This window comes from Crocodylus siamensis, chromosome 15 (genome assembly GCF_052110815.1).
Source record: "Crocodylus siamensis isolate JL-2025a chromosome 15, ASM5211081v1, whole genome shotgun sequence".
NCBI classification, from domain to species: Eukaryota; Metazoa; Chordata; order Crocodylia; family Crocodylidae; genus Crocodylus; species Crocodylus siamensis.
The window spans coordinates 40,214,716-40,233,287 of NC_143409.1; the positions used below are offsets into that span (position 1 = coordinate 40,214,716).

At 51.7% G+C, this 18,572-nt stretch overlaps 1 protein-coding gene across 2 annotated transcripts in view; it reads right to left on the reverse strand.

The window, feature by feature from the left end:
• The window catches only part of ZNF609 (zinc finger protein 609), a 94,483-nt gene that overhangs the window by 51,814 nt on the left and 24,097 nt on the right, over positions 1-18,572 (reverse strand). The window lies entirely within an intron of this gene.

Sequence of the window (18,572 nt, forward strand, 5' to 3'; positions counted from 1 at the left end):
TGCCACGAAACACACAGATGGGTCACAAGAGGCTGAAGCTATAGAGCCTGAGCTGAGATCAGCAAGCTTGTATCACATCCGACCAGGCTAGATTTCAATCCTAGCCACAGAGCTGAGAGCCAAGTCTCCCCACTTCCCCTTTCAGATCAAGTTCCTCCTGGTAGTGCCAATCTAATCGAGAGTAACGGCCACGGCCACGTTCACAAGAGCCCTGCTGTTCCCTCCCTCTGCTTGCTTGGCAGGAAAGCATGGTGAAGACAAGGCCCATTCCAAATGGGAGTGCTGGCTCTGCTGGCCTCCCATGCAAGGGAGCAAATACCCCTGCCCTGAGCAGAGCCATGATATACTGCTTTGCAAGGCAACCTCCTCCATTACAAGCCTATTTAGGGAATATTGGATCGATAGTTATGGCTTGCTTGGAGCTGTGATATTACACACTGCCAATCTGTACCACAAGGAGCACAGATGACAATACAAAGCAAGACACCCTCCTTCACCCTTCAACTTCTGCCAGTATCCAAGCCAGGCCTCTGGCACTGCTCCTAGGGGAGATATCTCCTTTCTTTCCATCCCTAGAGCACTCTGAACACTGGGCATGCAGCTGCTTTCAACATATACTGATCCCTAAGCCCCACACGCGTCTCGGGCACAGCAGAGAAGTCCAATTCGCAGGGGACTGGGCTTTGCTTCACACTCAAACAAGTCTGAGCCAATGGGTTAATGCTAACAACTGACAGCCACCAACGGTCAGGCTAGCACGACTGCAGAGAATCAATTGCTAATAGGGAAGCTGAGTTTCTGTGGGAAATAACAAATTAGCGAGAGCAAACCCAGCCTATAACTCATCCTATCAAGGGCCTGTTATCTGCAGACTACCTCCACAACCAGCCTGCAGGGAACAGCGGAGATCAGGGCAGTGCATTTTTAGTGGGCTTAAAGAGGGGCGGGCAAGGAGAAAAGGCTTGGGGTTAAAACACACAGATGATTACACCAGCGCTGTGCCTTGCCTTCTGCACACACTACTTAACCAGGCCGAAAATCCTAGAGTAGCTGTACTGCAAAGAGCTCTGGGCTGCCCATTTCCCAGGACAAACAGCAACAGGCACCAGTCTGGACAGACTAGACACCACTGACAGTGGGGCTATTTATAGACTGGAATAAGAAAAGACCAAAACCAGACATCAAGGATTTCAAGGATTTGTTCCAACCAAGCCAAGTTCCAACCACATCAAGTTTTGCCCCCAAACACAGCACATCTTGGCGCACTCAAAGAGCCTTTCCAGGTCATGGATTTTGAAACTGGCAAATGAGAGACCTTCCCCTTCCACAGTGAGCTGAAGCCTGCTACCTCTTTGTAACGAGAGAAACTGGCTGCTAAGGAGTCAACATTTACCAACTGTCATTACACGTCCCTGACAGACTCCGCTCGCTCATGCTTGGGAAAGGAAATACCACACAGCAGGATGCGCAGCAGCACAACTAGTCCCTGTCTGAAGTACAGAGGTACTATGCATCACTGCTGAGCAATAATAGGGGTTGGGAAGTCCTGTCTTTTAATGGCAATCACTAGATCCTGGGATCTGGAAGATGAATACACGCACAGTAAACGGAGCTCCTTATGCTGTTGCCAGTTAAACCCAAAGGAGAAAATGGCAATGTTTCACTGAACTTGAGCACCCAAGTTGCTAAAAACCTCCCTTAAAATAAGGCAAGGATACTATTACTTTCTCAACAATAAACCCACTGCTTCCTCCACAACTCCTGCCTGATTCTACATTGTTTTCTGTTCTACCCTCCCAGCTGAAACTCGGCTGGATCTTCGAGTTTTACAAAGCACACTCCCCTCCTTTGCAGTGCAGCAGAAAGCATCAATCCCATCGTTCTAGGGGCCGGCAGGGTAATGGCAGAGTGATAACCATGTCCAGTGCCAGGGCCATGCCACAGTCATGGCATCCTGCAGAGGGACAAGCTACTCCTCAAGTGCCAGAGGTTTTCCTGGACAGATGAATTTTAATGAACTTGGCCTGGAGTCTTGAAATGTCTAACCATATACTACAGTCATGGGGGGAGGAAGATGGGGCACAAGGACTGGCAATCAAAATGGCAAAACATAAGCCCAAGCCTAGCCCTTTGTACAAAAGTTTCAGTCCAAAACAGGCCTGTCACCTCCCAGCCATACACCAAATACAAGCCTTTGCAATGGAAGCTGACAAGCTCTCACTACGATGGTAAACACGCTCCCTGCTGCACTTTCACATCTGCCAAATGCTGCTCTGCTTACCACAGAGCCAATGCGTTCAAGCTCTCTGCTTAGTTCAGGTGGAACCCAAGTGTATTCGCAGATGCTAGGAGGCAGCTGTCCTGGGCAGCAGGTCCATGCCGGCATGCCCACGTGAGACTGGCACTGAATCTGAGAACATCTGCCCTTGGCCCACTCCACTCCAGCTCTGATTATGTGGGATAAACAAGGGGAACCCTTGGTACAGGGAGGCTGCACTGCAGCTACATGGCTTGGGCCCGCAAACTAACCTCTAGAGTGGCTCCGGCTCCAGCAACGGGAGAGCAACCTGCAGGATTGCTAAAGCACCCAGCCGCAAAGCCGGGAGCAGCCCCTGCAGAGCCTGGCAGCTCTGCACACAGCTGCTCTCAACTGATGCAAAGAGCTTTTGAGAGAGAGACAGAAAGACAGAGAGAGAGAGAGAGAAAGTCAACAAGGAGCAAATGCTTGGTTTAATTACCTGCTGGCTGTGTGCTTTCTCCTCCGTCCTTCCCTCCTGCCGCACGCGCAGTCGATTTCCTCCCCTAATGATAGGCGTGGAGAGAGGGGACTGGTAGCTTCCTCCCCAGGGCTTTCCAAGCTAATTGTCCCTCAACAACACTGACAATTAAACCGTCAGGCTCGCCTGGAGAAGCATCAAGGGCTCAGAGCTGGCACAGAGGCTGCAGCCAGAAGTCCAGTCCTATTGGAGTGACAGGGCAATGCTTCCCCCACCCCCGCATCTCTGTGCCCAGCAGCAGAGCAAGCATGAGACTTGTTCAGCAAACATGCTCCAACCTAGCACTTGCCTGCCTGAGGTGGGCTGCAGAGTCCATGGCAGTGTTAGTCCTTCCTGTTTTACTAGGCAGCTCTAGCGCATTCCCCACCTGATACCTTGGAGAAGTGGAGATGCCATCTTAGAGGTGAGGAGGTCTCTATGACCACAGCCGACATTCCCTCCTCCACTTGTCGTCTGACCCCACAAGGGTCCCCCAAGCTAACGCAGCCATGTATTGCAACATCCCAGCACAAAGGCTGTCTTCCCCCTCTACCAAGACAGGCTGGAGAATTGTTGCCTGAGAACAGCGGCAGTTTTACACAACTTGTCTAAGCAGCTCTGGTACAACCACAGGCCTCATCCACGCAGGCCTCAAAGCAGAGAACAGCAACTATAGCCACACATGGCTTTAGGTCACAGAGCAAAGTGAGGCTGGGGCTCAGAAACCACAGCTAGAAGCCTTTCAAGCCTGACAGCCCACCTAGCTTCAGCTCCACCTTTGAACTGGCCCAAACGTAACTATGAAATTCTAGTCCCTGGCAAAAGCAGCACTGAGTATTTGATGCTACCAGCACCAAGGAAGGCACACGGATCCCAGCACAAGGGCAAGCACTAAAATACAGGCCTGCCTACTACACAAGGCCTGAGTATTTATTTCACAAGCCTTTTAATGGCAGCTCATGACAGCAGTGAGGACACAGAGTGTCTGTAAAGCGAGCTGGTATAACAGGCCTCCAGTTGCTGCCCTCACCGCGCCCCTCCCATGACCACCCAGCGTGACGCAGTACAGAACACCCTTGCCATGAAGACACTGCGTGCCTGAGGCTCACGCATGTCCAACCAAGAGCTTGATATGGTCCCACTCTGGTTTCTGTGATGGAGTTCACACTGCCAGTCTTGGTGCTTTTCATCTGCCTGGCTACAGGAGGCTTACTGGATTTAGTACTTGCCATGACACAAAAAAAATGAGGGGGAGGGGAGGGAGGGCGATGACATTTACAAGTGCTCTTTACAAATAACCCAGACAACTGGGACAGGGAACAGAACGGCAAAATTCAGGCAGCAACCACCAGTTGTTAGCTGAAGTTAGCATCACGTATATCATTCATAGATCACTGTCATACCTCAGCATCCTGCCCAGGAGGACTCCCCACTCCAAACTGGCCAGTGCTGCTCCTTAGTCAGGAAAGTTAAATTTCAGTAATAAGGATCCCCCTAGGCCTAGGAAAAGGTATTCTGATAGTAGTACTCTTAGCCCCCTGGGGACAGGCATCAAGAATCAAGGCCTCGGCATTTGGTAGAGAAGACCACCGAGCTGGGAAGCCTAGTCTGGTAACTGGGTTATTCTACTACATGCTCATAAAAACGTCTGGCTGAACTCTAGTGTGCAAAGACCTACAGCTGTGACACCCCTGGAAGTGGCCAGGATTATAGACTGTCTAAGGGCAGATGGGAAGGGATTGATACCATCCAAAATGGCCAGTGAAACAAAGAGTAATGAGAAAAAGCTGGAAGATATACAAACTGAGACAATCACTGACTGCCTTAGGTGCTTCTTTCTCAGCCTGGGCTTAGGACTGCAAGGGACTCCCAGCAAACCACTGCCAGGATGTGGGATCTTATCTAGCTAAAAAAAATTGAGACATTTCTACTTGTTGGCCTGGGGCAAATGCATCTGGCTGGCTGTCCCATCCCTACTCCCTCACCCTTTTCCCACAATGATATCTTGCATAGAAAAGCAGGGCTGGATGGAGTTTTCTGAGTCATTGCATCCACCTGCCTGCATAAACAGGCAGTCATTACCCAAAGGACTCCCCAAAATCAAAACATCATACACTCAACTACAAAGAGCAACATCCAAAATACCAGCAACACCCTACGGCAGGTCACAGATAAAAACAAGCAAGGAAGATAAGGACATGACCAACACCTTGCCACTGCAGTGACAGGGAGGCAGTTGGGTAATACATGCTCAGAAAACCCTAGGAAAATGACAGAACACAACACTGTAAAGGAAGGCAACCCCCCGCCCCACAACTTCTGTATGGATCTGATCAAGAAAAGAAATTCTTGCCTGCTCCCAAATGAGGTGATCAGCATGACTCTTCAAAGGGTCCCCTACTAGTACTAACTAACAGCCTGGGAAGAGCAATGATCTTGCTGCAGCGCACAGCATGACACTGGGACATCAGGGCAAGGGATCCCTCTTAACAGGAGTTCTCTGGGACCTTTAATATCCCTTCACATCAGACAGGACAAGATGAAAAGCAATGCCCCTGCATGGATTTGAGGCTCTCTCTCTAGGGACTCCAATAATTGTAGGCCTCACTCTCAGACCTCAAAGAAACCTCCTGTGATCCAAATGTTGGTCTGACTCTGTAGGAGATAGAAGCCTGGAGAGCTCTGGGAGCCTATGCTCTGAACAGCACTGTCATCACAAGGATGCTGCAGATGCTGAACACCAGAGTTTGATCAGTGCCCACATCCCAGGGGACTAGCATGCAGAAACAACCTGCTGCACTACTTCACCCAGCGCAGGTGCCCAGGGGCAGACAAGTCTCTCTCAAACCCTGCTGGCTCCCAGGCTCCTCATTTCACCAGGGGAGGAACTGGAGCACAAGGGGTAGGAACAGGGTGAGTGGGTCAACCCCCAAACTTCTCCCATGGGGAGAAGGAGTTTTACTGAACATCCGCCAGGAGTAGGGAGCCTGAATGAAGGAAGGTGAGCAAAAAAACAGCGGCCAAGAAGTGATACCAGTGAGTCTGCTGTGCTGAGACCCAGTTGCCCTGATTACACTAGGGATTTGATCCCAGGTTGACTAGGACTGCCAGCAGCAAGGCTCCATTGCCTCCTGCTCACAGTCACGCCATTTCCAGCAGGATTCCTTGCTGCCACTGAGTTTGACAGGAGCACAATGGTTTGAAATGCTCAGTCCTAGCTCCTGGCACACAGTGAGACAAGCCCTCTCTATCAGCACTGGGAGGAAGGAAGCACAGTCACACAACTCAGGCTGCCTGGTACAGTGCTGAGCAGCACCATGCAGAGGGGAGGCCTAGCTGTTGAGGACAGTTAGTGCAAGGCCACTTCCCTGCTGGGGACACAGTCTGAGAGACTGCAGGTTTTATTCATCCCCCAAAGGAGGAGTATCTGCCATGGCAAGGTGATGCCGCTCTCTTACTACCCTCCATACATCACTGCTTCAGAGACAGGCTTAATTGCTATGAGTACAGTTCCACTGATTAAAAAGGAGCTAGGAACAGGTCCAGATATTGACACGAGATAGTAACAAATTTAGGTATGGATTTGCTAATGGGCTGTTTTGTCCGGGGAGAGCTGCGGCTGGCTGGAATAGAGGATTCAGAAGCAGAGCAGAAGGCTGGAAAAGCATTTGGTGTCATTACTCGTATCACGGGTGCTGGGAACAAATGCGAAGCCCTGCCAGCTCTGGGCTCCATGGAGAAATCCGACCGTTACTGGCTTCTTCTGCGCTGGAGAAGACGAATGGCTGGTGATTACCGCCCAGGGAGCCAGGCAATGAAAGCTCTATTATTAGCTCGGCCACTCACCAGGTGATCTCACCCAGGCTGCTTGGCCTCCCAACACCACTGCACCTGCTCCAGGGCGTGATACTCTCCAAGCTCCCTCTGAGGCTTCAGGTCCCTGTTTGTGGAGCTCACCGTGATCCTGCCACAAAAGGGCAGGATGTCCTTCTCTGCCAGGACTTCTGCAATGCTCTAGAGGGTAATAACCACCTCACAACCCAGACAAAGCCAATCCCTGCCCCACAGAGCTTACAGAATACAGCTGGCATGATCCACCGGTCAGTCCCCTCCCCTATCCCTCACCTTGTAGCAGGAGGATGAGCAGTGTGGTTTGGAAAGAAAGAGGGCAGCAATCTGGTCCCCAGGCTTGGGAAAGGCATTCCTTCTATGCTACCCACAGACCTGGAGATGTGAAGCCACCTGCAGGGGTCATTAGGAGGAGAGGATGAAACATATCATGGTGCACCAGGCTCAAGCAACCTAACATGCAAAACACGGAGGCAAAGCCAAGAAGCCTGAACATGAAATGCCAGGAGTCAAGGCAGGGGCAGTTAGATGAGGCTGGTAGTGACAGATGTGCCTGATTGCCCTGGATGACAAGGCAAGGTTATCAAAGCAAACCTGAGGGAGTGGTAGCTGAAGCAGGCATGGCAGAACTAGTCACGGGCTACCAGGAAAAGGAAAAGCCAAAGGGGATCAGACAGCAAGAAACCAGTGAAAGTGGGAGCAGTGTCAAGCAAAGGCAAAAGCCAAGGCTGAAGAGCAGTGACAGAAGGACTAGGTAGGACATTAGTATTAAGGATAACGAAGGTGAAGAACAACTCCCAGGAGAGGCAAGATGCTCAACCATACATGATGCCTCTTGCTGGCTACCCTGGAGCACCACATGAGAGAAGACTCCCCTGGAGAGCAGGCAGCTATAGAGGCAGAGGATCTCCAGAAAGGGAAGGCATTAGGTGGGGGAGATGCAGGAGATGGAGTGACTGGGGAGGGGGGAATATTTCCTGAGGGGTTAGAGGCGGCACACCTGGCCATACACACAGAAGCGAAATTTAAGTGGCAGCCCTACACATCTGCTCTACCCTGCGCCATGCCAGCAGTTTCTGCAGATCCCCAAGACGTGGTCACTCTTCTAGATGAGTCTCCCTTGGTAGGTGGCTGTCATTCTCCTGTGTAAGCCAGGAGGCTCCCGAAGTCCTCTGTCAGTCACCTGTCATGTAACCCTGGTCTTGGCATCTACCAGATGCGCTGGGGAATAGACACAAGGAGAAAGCCATTTCTCTTGGCTCTGCAGGAGAGGCATTAGCAAGGGACAAAGTCCAGAGAGAAGCTAACTGAAGCAGGGTGACAGGCAGGAGTCCAAGGGCCCAGGGAACAGTCACTTGGGGGCTGCAACACTCTGCTCCCAGCCCCCTGCCAGTGAGCCCCAGTATGTGACCCAAGGCACATCTCCCCCACTGCCAAATACTCAGTCATCTTCACCTCTCTGTGAGAGTGCACAGTAGTTACTGGGAAGCAGGGAGGGCAGTTGTTAGCACAGGAAGACATAGCCCTAGAAAGACCCCCAAGGGCAGCCCCCTAAGGAAGTGTCCGTCTCCTCCTCCTGCATTGTGACCAGCCCCCCTCCACTCAGCCACTTGGCCAAGGATTTCATCCTACCAGGGCTGGGCTCCCAGCTGGTTACATGTACAGCACCCGCTGTGCTGTGAGCTAAGCCTGGGCCTGCCCTTCCCCCAGGTGATGTGCTGCATTCCAGAGCTCAGCCCTGCCTTCCCCTCTGCTCTGCCAGCATGGAGCCCAGCTCCCCCTTAAACACTCAATGGGGTCAACCCTCTCTCCTGCAGTAAGCAGCCCCTGCTTTGGGATGGGAAATCCTCCACAGTTGGACTCGACCTCCAAGCCAGTGCTTCCACCTACCCCATCCCCTCCCCAGCTCTGCCCCACCTGTGGGGTCAAGGGCAGAGCAGGACTAGTCCATACACAAGCTGCTTGGATGAGACAGGCACAGCACTGTGCCACAGGTTCCCCCACCCAGCCGCTGCTCAGCCATCCCTAGCAGGAAGAGGAAGGCTAGAGGGAGGAACCTGAGCTCAGAGGCTGCAGACACATCTTGTTTTAATTGCATCAGCAATCGCTAAGCAATTAGTGGGAGAAAAGAGGAGGAGGGAGCGGGCACCAGGACAGAGAGAAAGGGATGCAGGGAGCGAGCAAGGGGAAACGATTTCCTCCTCCCCAGGGGGAGCAGCATTATTTACAGCAGCTGCTGCTGCTCATGGAGCCTCACCTGCTGTACCTGAGCTCCCAGGGCTCCCTGTGCATCCACAAGCAAAAGCACCAGACCCCAGTGCTTTCCTCCCCCCAGGTCCAAGCCCCCAGCCCCTGGTCCTGGAGCAAGCAGGCTGTTGGGAACATCCCCTGCAAGTGGGGCAGGAGCTCCCAGTCTCCTCAGACAGACCCTTCTGGGGCCAGGCTGGGCAGCGACAGCCACTGGAGAGCCTGGAGGAAAGACCTGGAAACAAAGTCTCCCGCTGCTGTGTCTCTCTGAGAAGAACAAGGCCAGTCACAGGCCAAGCCCAGCAGCTAACAGGAGCCCCCAGACACCAAAGGTCTTCAGCTCTAGTCCTAGTGATCAGGACTCTACACAAGGCCCGGGGCTTGGTAACCACCCACTCACCTGTGCATACTCTCACCTGCCTATAAATCTCCAGCCTGGCAAGGCCTCTGCTGAGAGGGAGAGAAACTGGACAGAGTTAACTTCACCCTCCGGGGGCCTTAGCCCAAGAAGCCCCTCTCTGCTGCACACACCTCAGGATTCAGCAGGGCAAAGAGTAGCCCGTTAGCTGTAGGCACAGGCCTCCACACTCAAAGGGCTTTGAAGGGAAGGTGCTGCAATCCCTGCCATTAAACTCCTGGCACTTCACTCCATCCATGATCTGATGGGAAGGGAGGCCTTCCCCAACCCCCATGCCAAGCCAGCAGCAGGATTCTCCTTTCAGATGCTTCTTCACCTCCAGTCCAAAGACCACAACTCCTGGGGCTGAGCTGGGAACACAGAAGAGCCGGATTGTCAGAACTGGCTCAAGAGGCTCCTGCTGCACAGCAGGATCCAACCTCTAACAGGGACGAATGCTATGACATGCCCTTCCGATCTCAAGCCCGCAAGCAGCAGATTGCACGAGGAAACACCATTTCACAGCAGAAGTGACAGCTGGAGCCAAAGCCTTAAAGGAAGGGGGAAAGAATCAAACAGTAACGGCGTGTCAGATTCCCAGCAGGGAGAGACTGACCCGGAAGGAAGCTCAACACAGAGGAGGAAAGTGTTTGCAGTAACCATCTGCCAGCTGGCTCGCCGTGTCCTCAGTTCACCCTCCCCATGCCAGCCCCCCAGCACTCCCCTCCTCCAGCAAGCCCAGCTCTGTCACCGCCTCTGTGCCCGCGTCCCTCACACTGCTACCACAGCAAAAGAGCCCGACAATCCTTGCTCTGTTTGGGTCACGCTGATGCCTACAAAGTTCAGGGCCCAGATGCACCCCTACCCCACAAATTCTGCAGCAGTTTAACTATCGACACAAAATGGCTTGCAGCTCATTAGCAAGTCTACTGAGATCAAGGCAAGTCAAGGCCGCTACAGGCCCGCTAGATCTAGTCATTACAAGCACGCTTGCTCCTGTCTTAGCCTGGGGAGCCAGCGCATGTAATATTTATACTGCTCAACCTGCTCGGCCAGCTCAGTGAAGTGATTGCTTCCACCTTGCCCACAGTGCCATGCACAGAAGCTAAGCCCCTCCATCCCCCCCTCCCACAAAGTAATGCACTAGATGTAGCCCTGGATACAAAGCACGGCTGGCAAGCAGAGCCTCCTGATTCCCACCCTAAAACACTGGATCTAATCCCACTCCCCATCACCATCAGTGGCAAATCGTTGGCTGACCCATGAGAAAGGAGGAGCCAGGTCCCTGGAGAACTTTTTGAGAAAGGCATGAATCTGTCTGGATCAGGAAACAGCCTCTTGAGAGTCCTACCTCAAATAAACCATCAGCAAGTAATGGTCAGCTCCGGCATGGGGGGGCTGCTCCCCTGGATGCCTGCAGAGACAGTCTGCCTGGCAACTGTAAAGGAGATGCCAGATCATTTGACTCCATTGATTTTGCTGTTTCTCTAATGGGAAAACACAACCAAGCTTTTCATGTTCGCAAACAGTCCCAACTCCCAGACCCTTCCCCATGGGTTAAGTAGAAACCACTTGGATTTCCTACCACTAAACCCTGGAGAGCAGCTAGGTACACCCAAGACTGGCTACAGAGAACCCTCTGTTAGCCATCCCAAGAGACCCTCCCCACTTCAACCTGGGCAGTGTCCAAGGGTCTGACATTTCAAGATCCGCCTTTAAGATCACTTATTCAGGGGGGGTTACTGTCACTGGAGAGCCATGCAGGAGCAGGCAACTCTTCTCACTGGTGTCATAATCAGACAAGAGCAGCCTGGGCAGGAGGTTTAATCAGAGCTATCCTTTCAGAGATCCTAGAAACCCCGAAGAATCAACTCCCCCCCCGCCCCCTTCCAGTCAGCCAGGCATCTCTAAATTTCTTTCCATGGCAAAAGACCCAGGGGCATTGGGCAGCCTGGCTGCCTGCAGTGGAGGCACGTAAGTTCGTCCGGAGATGGGAGATTTACCAAGAACATTTCAAATAAGATATGAGCAACAAGACAATGGGCCCTCACTATCCTGAGGTTCCCCAGCCCCTGTCAGCCTTACTGGGACACATGCTCACCTACCCACAGCTGTTTCTTCAGGACCTTCCCTTTGCTAAGACAGATCCTGTGTGTGGAGCTCTCTTATTCCTTTGCTTCCCCTCCACCACATCCACCTTAGCCTACTCCTCCCTACTTCCTGAAGACTCCTCCTAGAGCTCAGCCATCCCAAAAATAGGTATCAGAAGAAATCTCAAAGACTCGTATTTGGTTCCCTCCAGCTCAGCCTCTTGTGCAAGTCTCGTTTTAATGAAGTGGGTTCCTGATGGAAACATATACATCTCTCTTCCATGCAGGTCCCTGACCACCTCAGCAGACAGGCCCTAAGAGACTGAATTACAACAGGCTCTACTGGTTAGAGCAGGGTGCTAGCAGTCAGAGCTGTCCTGGCTTCTCCACCTCACTGACACAGACTCCCCGCACCCTGTGCCTCAGGGTCTCCTGCTGCAACGCAGGGGAAAGTCAGGGTCAGACACCTTTACAAAGGACTTTGAAATCCTTGGATGATACGTGCTAGGGAAAGGCAAAGCGCTATGACTATACTTCCAGCAGCAGGGCAATGATTTATAAGGAATACGTGCCATCCCAGGTCACATATTGATAGGAGTCTTGCCTCCTCCGTGGGCTGTGAGCCAGGGTGATAATCTGTCATCTGCTGTAAGATGCAGTGCCAACAGCAGAGCCAAGATCACCCAGCTCGCTTGCAGAAGGGCTTGCATGCAGGTGGTTAGCTTTGCCAGAGTCCTCATCTGCCTGTGACAAACACGTCAACCTGCATTAAAAACGTATCCCACCTAGAGACTGCTCCTCACTTGCCCTAGTGGAAAGAGCAATGGCAACCAGTGGAAGAGAGCAATTCTCTAATGGGAGCTCCACAGCAGCCTGTCTGTCCCTCCACTGGGTTCCACACTCCCCACCTCATGCTGTCCCAAACTCACCGCCGGGCCTCCCTGCCATCTAGAGTATTACCCCCTCACTGTTTATGCCAGCAGCCCTAGGAACGCCTCTGCTCAGGGCTACACTGGCCATGCACTGAGCCATGCTATCAGTACCATGACCTCCTCTTCCCCCCCACCCTAGGCTGCTGGGCAAGGAACTAGACGGCACCATGCCCAGAGTGAAGAGCAGCCGCTGGCAGCTCCACTCTAAACACTGCATGCATTCTGTGTCATATTGATTTTTAATGGCGAATAGAAATCCACCTCCCCACTCATCGTGAAAGTCTGATCTCCCAGCAGAGTTGTCAAGGGCAACACAGCTCTGAGAGCATCTCAACTTCCACAACGCGATGGGATTATGCAGCAGGTCAAGAGTCAACCACACTGACAGAGCCACTTGCTGGGAGAAGGCCTGCCTTCAGATGCCACTTCAGGGCTCTGGCTCTTTTAAACCTCCATGGTGGGCACAGGCACAGATACTCTGCAGAGAGAGGTTTAAGAAAGCACACCCTCAAAAACCTTACTCAATTTGACAACCAAGGAAAACAGATGTACTGTCCTCCCCAGCTCAGGCCAATGATGCCGATCCTGACTCAGGGGACACTGGCTGACAACTGATGGACTCCACTAGATGTCATTGGTAACATCTAAGGATGTTGCCTATACCAAGTTATAGTGACACGAGTGTTAGATCAATATTTTACAGGATCCTATGCAGACACAAGGAGAGGCCTCCCAACCCCACCTAAGTCATGCTCAGTAATATGGTTTGCTGTGGCTGGCACTGGTAGAAAGAACACTTTCCATCTGACTGGAACAGCTTAGTTTCAATCACCAGGACTTGAGAGCAAAGGAGGCCAGGAGTGAGAAGAGAAAAGCATCCTGGAGATGCAGGATCTGGCATGAGGAAGAAGGACCCCAGCAACACACTGTGCAATGGAAAATGATGTCTTAGGTCAAACAGTTTAAACCTGCTCACACATCATCTTTCCTCCCCATACACACAACTTGGAGCTCTAAAAGGAGAATGTGTCCAGATAACAGTCATCAGGAACAAGAGAACTGGCTATGAAGGTTGCTCAAGGAGCTCTGTAGCCAACAAACACCATCTGTATCTTGTTCACTTGCAAAGTGCAGTGTACATCTGGCTGCTCTCACCACAGTACACTTATCTGCACACAGGGAGCAGTAAGCTAGTCTGCTATTATCCCCCCACCAACTTCTCAGATGGATCTCTTAGCATCTCAAAAGAAGTGCTCCCAACACACCATAGACTCTGCTTGGACATCCTGGTTGTAGAAGTGCTCAGGTCACTAGGTCCCTGACTCTTGGTAGAGGAAGAAGGCTCAGTTCCCTGAACACTGATTGCAGTCTTCCCACACAGAAGAGGCCCATATGGAACTGAACTCCCTCATGGTCCATGCCAGGAGCTGGCTCTCCACCTGGGTAAAGCCACCTGGTGGCCATAACTCACTTTTACTTCGGCAGTTCTACAGTCTACTCTCTCCATGGCCCACAAGGAAATCCATATGTGTGGGCAAGGGCCTGAGAGAGAACAGCATCTTGCCTCTCTCAGTTCTGTACCTTCAGCCTATTTTACTTGCACAGCAATTTAGGACAGTAGAGCTCAGCCCCCAGTTTGTGGGCTGAATAGAGCCTGGACGCAGGTTGGACGACATGGTGCCACAGGCTGGATCACACCAGAACATGAGCCTGGTTTAGCACATGGGGTTTCTCCCTGGCCAGATCCAACTTCCAAAGCTGGGTGGATGCACTGCAATTCACCACAGACAGATCCTATGCACCAATCCCATGCAGGATCCAGCCCCATGCCACTCACCTGGGCTGTAGGGCTGGAAGGCTGAGCACCATTTATTTAGGACATCAACATTAACCTTCGAATTTCACATTGTTTCACCATGAAATCACTATGTGCAAATGCTCCAGACAAGATGCCATTTTATGTTCTTTAGGGTATATGGGGCCTTTATTCCAATGGAACCCAGCGTGGGGAAATTCAGGAAAAGGCTCAAGGTGCTGGATTAACAATCCCAGAGACTAACTGCTAGTACCTGATCACAATACTTCTAAGGCATGATGCATCTCAAAAGAAGCTGAATGACATGCATATGGAAACTAAGGTGCAAAGCCCTACCATTCCAAAAAGCAGCTAGTGAGTTCTAGTGTCTTTATTTTCACTGACCCAATGCAGGACCCCTCCCCAGCACCTGGCTAAGAGCAGATGCCCTCAAAAACCAAAGCACCTAAACTCATCAGTCACTTCTGAAAATTGAGAAAAGGCAGAGAAGTGATATTATGTTTCCTTTTGATGGAATAAATGGACCCAGAAAGCCAAAAGTTATGACACTGTACAAAACTCAGTTACATTGGAGGCGATGAGCACAGAGTGTAGCCTTCTTCATGCCACGGCATCCACCATCGTCCAAGGCTGCAGGTCTGTTTGTCCCATAGAAGTTAATGTACTGACTCACCCAAAGCAGAGTCTAACAGGATCCAGGTGTCCCAGCTTCCCACAGAGCCATGATGAGTATTTAGACCAGACAGATACACGAGGCAGCTACCACCCAAATGTCCCCGAAAGCACTACTAGTGGGCAACACGGAGGCCTCCAAGACAAACAGGGCTTCACCCTTTGTTGAATAGCCAGTTTTAATCTCTTTCTCCTTTTCCTTGGAGCAATAACTTGTTATTAGATAATTAGGAACCTGAATCTCCACTCCCAGGTACATCATCCCAGGAGACACTGCAGCAGAACAGCTCACTCCACCCACTTCTTGCTCTGCATCATCACAACAATGGGGCTGACGGCTTGGCATACAGGATGGAGAAGTGAGCCCCCAGGTGCATGAACTGAGCTCTCTCCCAGAACAGGGTTTGCGTGTTAGAAGTTTAAGAAGGGGTTTGCTTGCTGTCAGCTTAAAGGATTTGAGGGAAGGATTAGCCACGACTTTGCTGATGACAGCCCTGGTGGTAAACCCCAATGGTGGCCCATGCACACTCAGGATGGGAGGGGGAGGAAGAAAGTGAAGACAACAAGCATGCGGCCTGCTTTGCACAGCAACTCAGTCAGAAGCCACCACTCCCCATCTTTCCTTGCTTTCTGACAAGCGAGACAGCAGCCTATAGGCTCCCCACTATCAGGGCCCCACCTCTGATGTACTGGGATATATGGGTCTTTGATATACAGAGCCACTAGTGTGTCAGAACAGAAGACAGGTGGAAAGTGAGAAGCTTGTCAATGTAGCTAGTGACTGAAGCTGATCAGACAAGGGGACAGGAGAGAGGATAGGGCAGGGGCACCTTGGTGACTTAGCTGCGGAAGAAAGGGGCAGAGAGTGGGGGATGCCTGGGGCTGGGAGGGGAGTTGCCGTGGTGGCACAGAGCACCCATGGCTGCAGGCTTCCTATACTTCCTAGTTACACTAGGACTTCCTCTTTGCACATTCCCCTTAACGAACGATGGCTCTGCATCCATTCTGTGCATTCCCAGGGAAAAGGACAGGTCAACAAGAATGTGGCTGCCCAAGGGGTGTCTGCAAATTAACTGGGTCCCATGCCACCATATTTGCAGCCGTGGCAAGACCACAGCTGGTTTCTCAGCCTGCAGCTGCAAGCAGCCGTCCTGCCCCAGAGGGAGCTTTTCTCCCTGCCACCTGGGCATGTTCCTCTGAAGCATGAGGTACTGGCCTCTGGTCTGGATATGATGCCTCAGCACCATGTAAGAGGAGTGAGAGACACAGGACCCGATGGGCTGGCATGTCTCAAACTGCCACAGTTCCCATGTGCCAGAAGAGGACTTATGCTCTCCAAACAGAAGATGAGGCCTTATCCACTTGTCTAGGACCAACTGCTCATCATCTCCCAGTGTAGGGACAGCCCAGCCATGGGCCCATCAGCCTTGCTTTTGCTGGAGGGGACACAGAACTTCTGAATTTTATCTGCTGCTTTGAGACCTCTCAGCATTGATGCAGTTTATCAGATTATTCAGTATTACTAAAACCACCCCACAGATGCAGGTGGGAAAAGAGTGGCTCATGTTCCTCCACCTGCTGCCAGCATAGTTTCTCTGCCACTGTGCCACCAGGGCCCCAAAAGAAAAGAAACGCAGAAACACAGCTGTAAAAGACAGCCCTCCTTGCAACCAGAGCACCAACCCCCTCAGCTCCTATTCCTACTGCAACAGGGCTGGGCATTGCAGTGAAAAAAAAAATGCATCTGCACACAGATACCCAGTATCCACCTGGTTCAGGTTTCTCGCCAAGGCTGCCCCAGTAACACCAGTAGCAGGCTGCATAACCAAACAAATACTCCATCCCTGTGCCACAGGCCATGCTGACAGGGAACTCTTGGACTCAGTCCAGAGAGAGCTCATTGGTCCCTTCCACTGAAACTCTGGCAGGAAGTTTTCCAACTCCAAGAGATCTTGAGAATGCCAAGGCAGCTGTTGCTTGGGTACTGACCAGTAACTTGCCATCTGGGTAGCCATTGTGACAAGATAACAAGGGGCAAGGTCAGATCAGGAAAAACAGGAGCATGCTACTCACCCCATGACCTGCCCTCTGCTAGGTCCATCCCCTGCATTCCTCCCACACTGCCCTCAGGCCCCCAGGTAGAAAAGAAAGAAGAGATGATGTTCCCCACTCACAAGGAGGCAGTAGAGCTGCCACTGGGGAAGGCCTGCTGAAGACAAAAAGAGAACCGTAATAAACTCACCCCAGAAATGAGAGGGGAGAGAAGAATACGTACACACACCCCAGCTACTCACCCAAAGACAAATCTGCCTCAAGTGTGGGTCTCCAACGGCACTATAGGGTCATTGCATGCCACATTCTAGTCATGCATAAGCTATGTACAGCTAAATAACTATCTGTCTGGGGAAGGAACCAGCCAAAATAGCTCTGGGCAGGGCAGGTCACTCGGTTCATCTGGCCTCTGACAATATTTACAGGGCAGCTGAGGAGGAAGACCAGGGTGGGCCTCGGCGAGATGCTTCTGTCAATCTGTGCAGTGCCACAAAATGCATGCCCATTAACCAGAAGTATCTCTGTGCTGCCGGTTCACAGTCAACAGAAACCACCCTCCCTAGTGCCTCTTCACAGGCTCGCAGGGATGCAGCTGCACAGGAGAGAGCTCACAACTCCCCCAAAAGATGGCAGTGATCTACACTGGATGCCACCCTGTCTCCGCACACATGGCATCAGATCTGATCTGCATCCAGTCAGCAGCCATTAGACTAGGCTACTGCACTGAGGCAGGTCTTCAAGAAGAGAGTGACTTCTGGGCCAGAACTCTTCAGGGCCAAAGACCAGACTGAGCTGGGTGTTGGAGACAGCTTCCATGTTTACTGTTCTGACGATCTACACAACCAATCTGCTTGTTGCACCAGGAAAAAAATATGGGAAGAGCCTGCCTCACCTTTCAGCCTTACTCATTTCCCCTGGGCACAGAACACTGTGCTGGACTCTGTCCTATGGGTCATCACCACTTAACAGAGGCTCTGCATGCTAACAACAGACCCTCAACAAGACCTCTGCAGCTCCAGCCTTCAGCAGGCTTCACAGACAGACAGATGGCTCTGGATGCTTAAGATGGAATGCAGCTCACCCACTGCTGGCTCTGCAGGAATAAAGGGAGGGGGGAAAGCTGTGAAAACATCTGGTTCTGGTCACTGAAGACAACAGCCAAGGCTGATCTACACAGGGAGCAAATCTGCAGAGTGAGATAAGGCCACTCTAGCAAAATCACCCTCCAGAGCAAATAAGCTTTGTGGACAGGTAATGCACAGAGACTCCACGTTCCTGCATGTGGTGCTCCCTGGGGAGGCAGGCAGCTCAGCCTCAGACCAAGATGACGTGTTGCACGTTGGAACTAGTAGTTTGCAGGGTTGGCCTCTTTAAGAGGACGGCTACAAATCAAAGGCACTCTAACCCTTTAGCATCTAAGTAGGCTGCTCCTTAGGAACGCTTATGCCTTTCTGAACCACTTAGTCTGAAAAGTGAAACCCTCCTCTGCCTCCCACCTGACACTAGATGAACGTGGCAAACTACCTCTGTTTCCAGGTGAAAATCCAGCCCCTCTGCCAGGCAAGGACTAGGCGTTCCTTTTTTAGAAGCTACCTCCTTCAGAGCAGAACAACGTCACCCAGTGCCAGTCTGGGAACAGCCCAGCAGCTACTGAACAATGCACACAAAAGTCAAACTTTATGCTGCTGCCTGAGCTAATGAAAAATGGGCATCTATAAGAGACTGTTCCTCCCACTGCGAGACAGAGAGAGGGTGTATATC